Here is a 12,329-nt window from a genome sequence, read left to right as displayed (position 1 = left end):
GGTGCTAACATATGTGCAGAAACTTGGAGGTTAACAAACAAGCTCGAGAACAAGTTAAGGACCGCACAAAGAGCGATGGAATGAAAAATGTTAGACCGAACGTTAAGAGACAGGAAGAGAGCGGTGTTGATCGGAGAGCAAACGGGGATAGCCGATACTCTAGTTGACATTAAGAGGAAAAATGGCGCTGGGCAGGCCATGTTATGCATAGGATGGATAACCGGTGGACCATTAGAGTTACAGAATGGATACCAAGAGAGGGAAGTGCAGTCGAGGACAGCAGAAAACTACGTGGGATGACGAAGTTAAAAAATTTACAGGCGCAAGTTGGGATCAGCTAGCGCAAGGCAGGGGTAATTGGAGATCGCAGGGAGAGGCCTTCGTCCTCCAGTGGACATAAATATATGCTGATTATGATGACTGATAAAATGAAATTTGGGTGGTAGCAGCGGCAGAAAACTATTTCTGCTGATTGCGGTCTTAATTTTATGTTATATCATTGTCTGATTTTTTTACAGCCGCCGTGATCTATATTGATGGGGGAAAGCGCTTTTACAATACGCCACACATTCTTGCCTAGAGCACAGAAAACACAGGTAACTGGAGTGTTACGCAATTTTCTTTGCAAAGCAGGAGCAGAACTCTGTGGTAATTCATGTTGGCATTGTGAGAAATAGAAGGCAATGTTTTACCTACATCACAGAAAAATATGGTGCAAGTTTCAAAAATTTAGCTACGTTTTTTTATAGCTAACAACGACAAAGCGTGCCTACGAATGCATCGGCGCAACTATCATTATTTGAAGCCTGTTGACATCAAACTTCCTAATGTTGTGCATTTGAACAGCTGTATTGGCTTGGGTGGTAACACATATCAATATTGCAGTGACTCTGCTTACCTTAAAATTATTTTTGCACTTCTTTTCGCATGTTCTCCGTAAACCAAGGCAGCTGTAACATGGAATCTGTTATGAAGAAAGCAGCACTCATTTTCTTCTTTGTTACTCTCTGTGTCATCAGGTAAGGATAACTGCTTTACTAGGTCTCGCCCCCTCTATCAGCCAGCGCAACCTGACTGTATCTTCGGCACAGTAGTATCTATATGGCGCATCATTTAGACTAACAGGGTGGTAATTTGGACAAATTGGAAAATTTCAGTCACATGGCAAACAGCACACTACGCGAACAAGGACAGAAAAGACATGAATACTAAATCTGTTTCGACAACAGTAGGCAATACCTGCAGGAAAGAATAAACTGATGACAAAAGGAAAGAAACAGCTCGCAAAACATTTAAAAAACAATAATTTAGGCAACTGTTTATAGAAAGGACCGTATGTATCCCGAGGCTGTACGTGTAATTCTTAAATACACTCTCAGTTTTAAAATACCTGATGGTAACCCCACTCTGCGTTAGTGTTTAGATCGCACGTTAGGGGTACACATAAAAAATGGAGTGATAATATCGCCGAGCGGTACAACTGCAGTGTAAAAGTTATCAAAAAATGTCGCAGTTTCACCCGAAAAGGCGAAGCATCAATTGCGATAGCGAATTAGTAGAGCTATACGGAGTTAGGATAGTAGTTTTATCAGCTGTATAAACTTGGATATGCAGCAGCACCAGCAACGCGCAGAACTGTTGTTGACGCCGTAGGCGTTTTGCCCGCGTTCGCACGGAACGCGCCGGCGTTGGTGACTGTTGCCAGGGCCTCTGGGGGCGGCTCGGAGGTTTTCGACGAGATCAGAACGGGAAACTCGTCGAGCAGCGTCGGAAGTCTTTACCACTTTCTCGCCTCGCAACGTTTTCTATAAATATGCATTTGGTGCCGCAGCTAAACGTTGCCTTCCATCCCTCCCTCCCGTCCGCCCACGGCCTTTCGCGCGACTGTCGCCTTAGCTCTATATATATGAAAAATTATGGGGTTATACGTGCCAAAACCAGTTCTGATTATGAGGCACGCCGTAGTGGGGGACTCCGGAAATTTGGACCACCTGGGGTTCTTTAACGTGCACCTAAATCTAAGTACACGGGTGTTTTCGCATTTCGCCCCCATCGAAATGCGGCCGCCGTGGCCGGGATTCGATCCCGCGACCTCGTGCTCAGCAGCCCAACACCATAGCCACTGAGCAACCACGGCGGGTAGCTCTATATATATGGATATTGTAAAGGAGCAAAGAGACGCTTAATTCTTCAGCACTTGAGGGAGCACGCTGCGCCTTGCTCCCTATTGGGCAGCAGAAACAAGCGTCATTTTCTTCTTCAATAAAATCACTACTACTACTACAGGGCGCCGAACGCGCGTTTGTTCTCTGCCGTGCGTTCGCTGCCCGTCAAAGCGCGGGTCCCTCGCGTCCATTCACTCGCACATACAGCGTCCGGCGCGCGGCGACAATTTCATTGCCGTTGACGTCATATGGAACCTCACGGCGACCGCGACGGCGACGCCGACGCCAGAAATCCTCTTTGAGTGTCCATAGAATTGCTATCGCAATAAAACTGTTGCCCCAAATGCACCGGTCGGGACCGGAGGTGGCAGAGTGGCAGCGTCAGCACGGCTTTCTGCCACCTGATGTCCCATCCAATTGCGCAGCAGTGATGATGGGTCTCATCTAAGCACACCCCGCTAATTCCCGTACACACGACAGGTCGCCACTTGCGATTTTTTATCTAGTGGCTGTGAACGAACCTAGTCAGTCTGCATATATGATACTGATATTCCCGCAGTCTCCTGAGGTGCAGGTCAGTCTAAGTGACTCTAGGTGCGCACAAGGGCATCTATACTGAGTGAAATGATATTGTCACGTAGGTGACGGTGACAGACACTGCGTCGGTTTAAACTTACAGTTAATTGGGCGAACTTGTGCCCTAAAGCAATCGAACAACAGTAACGGCGAAAGCAGCAAGCGCGCCTACGCCTTTGTCGGACTGAGCCAGCACAAGCGGTGGTCCCCTATCTATACCTTTCGCCTCCAAGATCGAAACGCGTCAAGTGACGCCGCTCGCGTCGTAGCGACGTGAGCTGCGTCACTACGACTTTTCTTAAGAACAATTCTGGCGTAAGAGGTTGGTGTGAATACGAGCCCTTATTTGTATTATGTGCGCCTCCTACGCCTACGGTGTGCAAGTCGTTCCGAATGCATTTCCTCAGCACGCGCTGATCACACCCTTTCGATAGTGCATTTTTTTGTGCCGATGTACTCTTCATTCCAAAAGAAAGAAAAAGGAAGACGAACGAGAGCGCTGTCTCCCTAGGCGAACGCAAACCTTCCTCTGCATCGACCCGCCGTGGTTGCTTAGTGGCTATGGTGTTGGGCTGCTGAGCACAAGGTAGCGGGATCGAATCCCAGCCACGGCGGCCGCATTTCGATGGGGGCAAAATGCGAAAACGGCCGTGTACTTAGATTTTGGTCCAAGTGAAAGAATCCCAGGTGGTCCAAATTTTCGGAGTCCCCCACTACTGCGTGCCTCATAATCACATCGTGGTTTTGGCACGTAAAACCCCATAATTAATTTTTTTCCCTCTCCATCGGTCACACACACACATAAACCTGCCCACTCAACAAATGTGTCAGGCTTACCATGCTGGTATTATTAACAGCGGAGCTGTTTAACCTCTTGGTTAGGCCACGTAGTGCGAACAAAAAATGTTGCAGTGGCTTAGCTCGGCTATGCCAGGATATACGTAGCGTTAGCAAAGGTTCAGCTGATTATTCTTAGCTTTCCTGGTTGTCTAGATTGTCAAGGAGTAGCTTGATTGTCATGCTTACTGCTGCTCCAATGACACACACAAACGCCAGTCATAAGCGCAGCGGCTCCAGCGCAGTGTAAGACGGCGACTGCACAGCGAGCGAGCGCCGACGCCAGTGCGTCTACCACGGCTACGACGTCACTCCTCTGGAATGCGCAGACCGGCGGCGGTGAGTCGCACGCGGCGGCGGCGGAGTGCGCGAGAGGTGCCGGCTCCGGTGGCTCCGGTGCGCAAGCCGTGTGACATCACTGATCCTTGCGCATGCGCAGCACGGCTCTTGATGTGCCGCGCGAAACGGGCTTGGCTAGGCCAGTGTAGCTAACGCTACAAAAACGGCGCCTGGCGATGACATTACCGCGCATTGCCTCGCAACCACCTCGCGGAGCGGCGTGTGCTTTGCCTCCTCTCCATGCCATGCACATGTTGCCTTGACATGGGACGTTAAATAGAGGGAAGGAGAGCATGCTGCGTGGCGCGGGCAATGCTCGGGAGAGAGAAAGAGAAAATGAGAGCGAGAGAAGGAGACAGATAAAGAAATTAAAGCAGCACCAATGAGGTAACGCGCAGAGCTGCTGCTAACTCCGTCAGCGTTTCCCCGCGTTCACGCTGAACGCGCGCGGTGTCCGTGCCTGCAGTCGGAGCCTCTGGCGGCGGCTCGACAGGTTTCGACCAGCCACAGCCCGGCAAGTGTGTAGGCGCAGCTTGGCCGTGATGTCACCGAGGAGATAAAGCTCGGAGCCGCCGCGACGGCGGCAGAACTCTCATTGACTCTGTCGTGAGTACATGTAGCCTTGACAAGGGACGACCAAAGAAGATCCGCACACCCGAAGAAGCTGCTCATCTTGAAGCGCGTCGCGCGGCCAAGCGAGAATCTGCACCTCGGCGGCGAGCCGATTCGGAATTGATAGCTTTCATGTGACGTCACGGACGCAGCTTATCACCGTGCCGGTGCACCAGCATGACGGTTACGATGACGTCACTGCAAGGCATCTATACCGTGCCTACACTCGCGGACAACTTTCTGTGGCAGTGAAGGGAAAGCTACGGGTGCGTGGCTGCTGCACAAGTGTTACCGCGCCAAGTAGTCCGGCAGCGGTTGGCTGTGCTTACGGCGGCTTGTAACAGACGCTGAATTGACGCAGCTTCCACGTGCGATGGTTTCGCGTTTGCGCCAACGCAGAACAGAAAAGTCGGAAAATAAGCAAACTTTTGCACTCAGTGGTGTGCATGGTCTTATTTCGGTGTTGTAATAAGGTGTTTCTGTTTACTCTTTCCCAGCCTAAACTAATCGGGATTTAAGCGAAAGACTCTTTTCAGAAGCGCTCTCACTTGTGCGCGCTTTGCCTCCGTAGCTTTCCCTTCATTGCCACAGAAAATTGTCCGCGAGTATAGCAGCATTTAGCATATCCAAGCAAAACTTAGCCTAGCCTAGTAGAACTTGGAAGAAGCTATGGGTCGATCACGAGATCCGCTGTTTACTCGAGGCTTGCACCACTAATGCAAGCTGCCCACATTTTTTTCCACCAAAAGCAATTGATTTTTCTGTCTCGTGAGCCACTCTTTGTCATTTAATTGATGTCGAACCAAAAGCAATACCGTTAGGGTTCTGGTTCAACGTACCCAAACTTCGTTCCACTTCAGTTTCAGTTCAGAAAACAGCTTTGGTGCCGGCAACTTCGTCCTTTGTCTTCTATTTTGCTGGCAAAGTTAGGCGAAATAGACAGAACTTGTTTAAATTCAACCCAAAATTATGTCTTCCTTGAAGCTCAAGACTCGGACTCACCAGACTTTTACCAACAAGGCTTAGCCGGACTCAGGCCATTTATCATTTATCAGGCCGGACATTTATCTATCAGTGCGGGTCTGCGAGAGTCAGAGTCAGTCGACTCATCTGTAAGCTTGCCGACGTATGCTTAATACGAGGACTATACCTGAACTGTTAGTATGAACCAAGTGGCGCAGTAGAATGGGTGAACTGAAGTATTTCATCATGGCATAGACCCGGATCAGATTGGCCTTTTATACTGAAACGCTACAGCTAAGGAATGTTATGACAACTCCGTTGTGTTTGTGATTCTCAAATTACTGCAATTACGCCTTTCAGCAACCGCTAGTCCTCATCATACGCGTACCTGATCAAACATGGCTCTTATACATTGAAATCTTATACATTGAAATCGGAAAGCGTCGTAGATGCTGTCGCTCGGCAGAGGCATATGTGGTCACTATGCGCAATATATTGAATAATTTTTAGAGGTAACAATTAAAAACAAGCACAAAAATGTGGAATGCGTGAGCAATTCTTACTCATAACCATTAAAAAGAAGAGGTTGAAAAATGGTCAATATTTTTAGCAGGAAATAAAATTGAAAGAGGAAACAAAAGGAAAAGTGCCACTGACTGGCTGCTCGAAAGCGGAGGTCAAGCCCTCCTCCCCATTTATCGCGCAATAATTAAACATATATATGGAATTCAATACAGTATCACACAGCTATTACTAGAAACTGAAACTCACTTCTGTATGGTGCAACAGGATCTCGTTTATTCATTTCTCTGAACTTTCAGTTGCGTGTAGCGCCGAAACATTGCCAGCTATACAGCAGCTAGGCGAACACCGTGCTTTGCTGAACAATAATTAAAACCCACCGTGAAGTCGTAGTGACTTTGGCGTTGCGCTGCTAAGCACAAAGTTGCGAGATCGAATCCTGGGAGCGGCGGCGGCATTTCGATATGGAAGAAATGCAAAAACACCCGTATGCATTTTCTGCAAGGTAAAAAAAACCTCTGGCGGTGAAAATTAATCGGGAGTCCCCCACTACAGCGTGCCCCATAATCATATCTACGTGTTGGCACGTAACACCCCAGATTTTTTAAAACAAGGACTGAAAATGCAGCTCTTCTCGGGGCACCCCCAAGGGCGAGCATGGCTCCTGCGCCTCATAAGGGGGTGGCTTTACAGCGTGATTGTGTTGTGCAAGATAAAGGACGTTTGCGTGAGAATGTACAAGGAACACTAACAACGCTCAGATAAATGCGCCACCACATGTAGAGGAGGGAAGAGCCCTATGAGGTCACAGTAAAACACCTGCCCACAACATAATCAGCTGCAGTGCACTTGCTAGTCGCGGGACTAATGGTGCAAAAATCCGAAACAATGCCTCGCAATATACTCTAAACCGATCTATAATTCACCTAACGTTTGCATGTCATTTGCAGCTCCAATTCTCATACTTCAAGTGAAGCTCGGAAAGCAGTGGTGGAGGAACGAGTGTTGTATTCGACTCGAGACTGCTGGAGATCCGTGAGTAACACAATTCAATGGTTTACTTCATCAAGCATATCCCTTTGGATAATGCAGTACTTGTTCGCATAACCACTTTTGGCACTATAATCAAGACGTACTTCAAATGAACGCTGTGTTCAGCATTCTAGAACATCCTACCAGAAGCATTCCGAACCGTTTTATACCGGTTTATACAGTTAGGTGTGTCTATCGATATAAAATCAATGTTCACCTGTTTACAATAAAAATGGGCGCTAATAACAGTGGATGTAAATTCAACTAATTTCCCATACTTAAAAAGTATTGGAAATGTGTGCCGAGTTCTTCTTACTGTTCCAAAAAATTACCCATTGAAATCTTTTCAGTGCTCAACCAGATATCAGTAAGTAGTCCTAGAATAGTTAATGTTGGGCTAGTTGGTTTTCCAGAACTAAACAAGTAACTTAGCGCAATAAACAAGGGAGACAAAATCAAGCGCCGTCTCCCTTTTTTAAAGCTGACAGTGGACCTGGAAAAATGCGCCACACTTTTAAACTTTACCGTGGGACATGATATAGTGCAACGTGACTTTGTTTGCTTATTCTTTTGTCCCCCTTCATGCTTCCTGAGCTTTATAACTGAGTTAGGAAACATAGTTTTTAATTCATGATCTTGTTGACACTTTTTCTTGGTGCAATAATATTAAAAGGTGTTATGTACATTGTCACCAACCAGTGTTCTTATCGATTTGAAAAAAAAAGCTTTCATTAGACAAAGCAATAGAAAGAGTTGGACAAGCAATGGAGAGATCAACAAAACTTTCGATACATTACCATTCCTGGCCGAAATTCATTTCGAGCACACGTTTTGTTGTCAACACGCTTTGAGAAGGAATAGGTGTAGTGAGGCAAGTGCAAAAGATTTGGAAATAAAACTCTTGCTTAGGAATGCGGTGCAAACAGCATGAAGTTAATATAGCTCGGCGTAAAATGAAGGTCAGTTGACTCTGCGTCCGTGCGCGAGTATATTGAGAGTGTTTAATCAATGTAATATGTTGAAATTATTTACACTGCATGGAAATAGATGCCGTAGCACGCTACTTCCTTTCGCTTCCTTTTCCTCGACACCTCCGCAGGCGCGCTATACACCAGAAATTGTACAAAGAATAAACTTGGACGGTATATCCTTAGGTTGTGAGTTGAACGACGAATGCAGAGGCCTTACAGTCACGCGTCTCTACCACGAAAAACGTAGCAGTTTGCACTAGTGGTGCAAGTCTGGAGTAAACAGTGGAGCTAGTGATCGACGACCTAGCTTCATCCAGGTTTTAATGGGCTCGGCAAAGTTTTGCTAGGAAGTGCTAAGTGCTGCTGGGCTCGGTATTCCGAATCGGCTCGCCGCCGACGCACATATTCTCGCTTGGCCACGCGACGCGCCTCAAGATGAGCGGCTGCTTCTCCGGGTGTTCTTGTTCTTCTTCTTTCTCGGGTTTTACGTGCCAAAATTAGTTGTGATTATGAGGCACGCCATAGTGGAGGGCTCCGACTTAATTCTGACCCCCTGGGGTTCTTTAACGTGCTCTACAACACGAACACACAGGTGTTTTTGTATCGCGAGGTACATTGGTCGCGTTCTCGCCGTTTCACTGTGGTCGGTCGCCGCACCGTGAGCTGAGCCGTTGCCGAGCAACCGTAGCAGCTGGCAGCGCTGTTCGCTGCGCCATCTGGCATGACGTCTGAGGAGGAGCCGGTGAAACCGCGAGCGGAGTCGTTGCCTAGCAACCGCCAGCGTTGCATCGGCGTTGCCAGCATAGCATCGCCGGAAGATCCGGCGTTGCATCGTACATATAGAAGGTGGGACTTGGTGGGATTCGTCAGCAGATATGGAAAGTGAGTCGGAGAGCGCGCGAGGGAAGCGCGCTTTCACGGGGAGCGAACGCACGGCAGAGTGCGAACGCGACTGAGGAGCCGGCGTTGCATCGTATACATAGAAGAGGCGGCTCGGTGGGATTCGTCGACAGATATGGAACGTGAGTCGGAGAGACTGAAAGAAGCCAGGCTTCGTCGTCGGAACGAATCCAAGAGGAGGCAGCGAGTTGAGGAGACGTAGGAAGAACGAGCCGCATGCCTCGAGAAGCATCGTAAGTATGAAGCGGCCAGGCGAGTGCATTCAGATGAGGATGGTTCGTCGTCTTGTTCGGCATCTCGTACAAGGGCCACGGATCAACGACGGAATGAAACACCAAGCTCTCGCTACGCACACCCAGGCATAACTGAGTTAAGCCACAACCAATTTTTGCATTTCGCCTCCACCGTATTGCGGCCGCCGTGGCCGGAAATCGATCCCGCGATATCGTGCTCACCAGCGCAACGCCTTAGCTGGCTGAGTCACCGCTGCGATCAAATCTTCGGGTGTCTTGATCTTCTTTGGTCATCCCATGTCAAGGCTACATGTACTCGCCACAGACGCAACAAGAGTCCTGCCATCGTTGTGGCGGCTCCGAACTTTACCTCCCCGGTGACGTCACGGCCAGGCTGCCCCTCCACACTTGCCGGGGCGTGGCTGGTCGAAACCTGCAGAGCCGCCGCCAGACGCGCCGGCTGCAGTGACGGACACCGCTCGTTCGGCGCGAACGCCGGAAAACGGGGAAACGCGAATGGCAGCAGCTCTGCGCGTTGCGTCGTTGGTGCTTATATACAATTTCTTTCTCTCTCTCTCTCTCTCTCGCTTGGTCTAATTTTCTCTTACTCTCACCCGAGCATATCGCACGCCGCGCGCATGCTCTCCTACCCTCTCCTTAACGTCTCATGTCAAGGCAACATGTGCATGGCACGGAGAGGAGGTGAAGCACACATCGCTCCGCGAAGTGGCTGCTAGGCAACCCTCTCGCTCGGCGAGCGTGTTTTTTGGCTTCAGCAGACGCGTTATGCCCTGCTTAAACAGCTCCGGTGTTAATAATCCATATGCCTACTTCACAATTTGCGCCTGCATTTCCACATGCCCAACAAACGTACCTTTGTCTTTCATGCAGACTTTGATTTATTAAGCTCATTCGTTCGTTCAGCATTGCTTCTTTATTCTTGCGGGCAAGCGTCTTACGAATACCATAAGCACGAGGGTGACGTAAAATATACGCAAACGAAGCGCCTGCTATGGTAACACGCTCGCCCAGCTCTCCGCTCGAGGAAGCTGATATAAGTATCGTCAGCAGCACCATCGCGGCTGCCATGATCTGTGTTAGGCTCCGCAGCCGATGCTCCCACCTGCCTTTCTAACCACTATCACGTTGGTGTCAAAGTACCAATAAGTACTTCAGCAAGGGTGCACGTGCTTGAATGTTTTGGACGCCGTTTATTCATCTTTAATTCGTCGCTGCGCACGTCACCACACCAGGCAATGCCTATTTCTTATACCCGCCTGCTAAGCTGGCTTCAATTAATACCAACATATACCAAACCTACCGGTGTCCATTGTTCAGCCGCATTTATCGTACGAAGCACTAGAGTAGCAGCTGGGATGTGCTATGATTCTTAATTCGCTGAGGCACGGTAATCAACCGATGCTGGTAGCAAGGGAAAAGTATGGTATTTATTATTACTCTGGTATTTATTGACGCATACATCACCGCGATGAGACATCACGCGGATTACATGTGGTACTCTGTTATTCCAAGGGGAGCCACGGCTTTTTGGCTATGTACATTTAGTTGCTCGTCGATATTATTGGCGCTTAGCATTAGCAGTACAAAACGTAAGGTGATACGTGTATTCGGATGTTTCTCGCCAAAGATCTGAATATACTTCATTAACATAAACGTGAGAGTAAACAGGGCATTTATGCTCAGCCTTTCACTACAGCCTTTCATGCCAGTTATCACAGCAGGACTTAGACTTATGGCTACACATTTGGGCCTGAGCACAAATTCAGGAGTGGAGGGTTGCTAATGACAAAAAGTGTGTTAGTGAGGTTATAAAGTTGTGTGCGTTGTAAACTGCAAGGTCATATCTTGGTACTAATTGATGCGATTGTTACTTTATTTCGTGTTATGGTGCCGATGATTTCAAAACGTCACAACACCAGCAAACTCATTTTATATGGATGATGTGAGAGACTAAATATCACAAATGTAGTCACTGACATAAATGTAGTAAGCAATGTTGTTGGTAAGCTTCTTCATCATCATCAGCCACTATTTATGTCCAGTGCAGGACGAAAGCCTCTCCTGGCGATCTCAAATTACTTGTTTCACTGTTAATAAATAAAGGAACACTTCATTTTACTTTCTAATCCCCTAACTCACCATGCCTGTATTTCTTTCAGACTTGTCCTTGTCCTCACGGGTGCAGGTGTCCCGGCCTCATTTCCAGATTGTTTGGAAATAGTAATTGTTACTGAAAATCACGGGGAATAAAAGATGCATTTCAAAATCAATCTCGCTAAAAATAAATACAATGTGTGGTGCTAGTCTCAGCTCTTGCTGCATTGTAATTTTTCTTGAAAGTATTTTCAGCTACGAGTGCTTCCACACGGCTTCGTCCTACACACGCACACATGTATATATACGTAATCCTATCATAAGAAGCTAACAAACAATGACACCAAGGGCAACATAGGGGAGATTACTTGTACTTACAAATTGAACTAAAGAATTGGTAAATTTTTGCAAATGAAAATGGATGAAAACAAAAACTGTCTACAGGTGGGGAACGATCCCACGTCTTCGCATTACGCGTGCGATGCTCTATCCATGAGCTACCGCGGAGCCGTTCTCAACTTTCTGGTGTATTTATGTTTTGCAACTAGAACTAATCCTGGGAGTGTTAGCCAGTGCCACCACTCACAAACCTAGGCGGCGGATGTGGAACATCCTTTCTGCTGCAGGCGTCACGAGCACGTGATCTTTTTTGGGTGATGGCAACTGGTATAAACCCACATATGCTACCTGGAGGCATCAATGTTGCCGAATTCGAGCCCTCGTTATGTAATGAACAAGAAGAAAGGGAACCGAGGGGCCCGATTATTATTAATCATATCATAGGAAGCCAACAATGACACCAACGACAACATATGAGAAATTACTTGTACTTACAAATTGAATTAAACAAATGATAAATTAATGGAAACGAAAATGGATTAAAAAACAACTGTCCGCAGGTGGATAACGATCCCACCTCTTTGCATTACGCGTGCGATACTCTTACCATTGAGCTACCGCGGAGCCGTTTTCCCGTCCACTCTCCAGGGTATTTATGTTTTACAACTAGAACCCTGGGAGTGTTAGCCAGTGCCACCACTCATAAACTTAGGTGGCGGATGTGG

At 47.7% G+C, this 12,329-nt stretch overlaps 1 long non-coding RNA gene across 1 annotated transcript; it reads left to right on the top strand.

Moving 5' to 3' along the window:
• The first annotated feature begins 920 nt into the window (after window positions 1–920).
• LOC119464805 (uncharacterized) lies at window positions 921–11,427 on the top strand. The gene is made up of 3 exons (XR_005194599.2): window positions 921–1,019; window positions 6,965–7,049; window positions 11,331–11,427. It is a non-coding gene; the product is annotated as an uncharacterized LOC119464805 (long non-coding RNA).
• The last annotated feature ends 902 nt before the right edge of the window (window positions 11,428–12,329 follow it).

This window comes from Dermacentor silvarum, chromosome 9 (genome assembly GCF_013339745.2).
Source record: "Dermacentor silvarum isolate Dsil-2018 chromosome 9, BIME_Dsil_1.4, whole genome shotgun sequence".
Taxonomy (NCBI): Eukaryota; Metazoa; Arthropoda; class Arachnida; order Ixodida; family Ixodidae; genus Dermacentor; species Dermacentor silvarum.
This window is presented reverse-complemented; position numbering and strand designations above follow the sequence as displayed.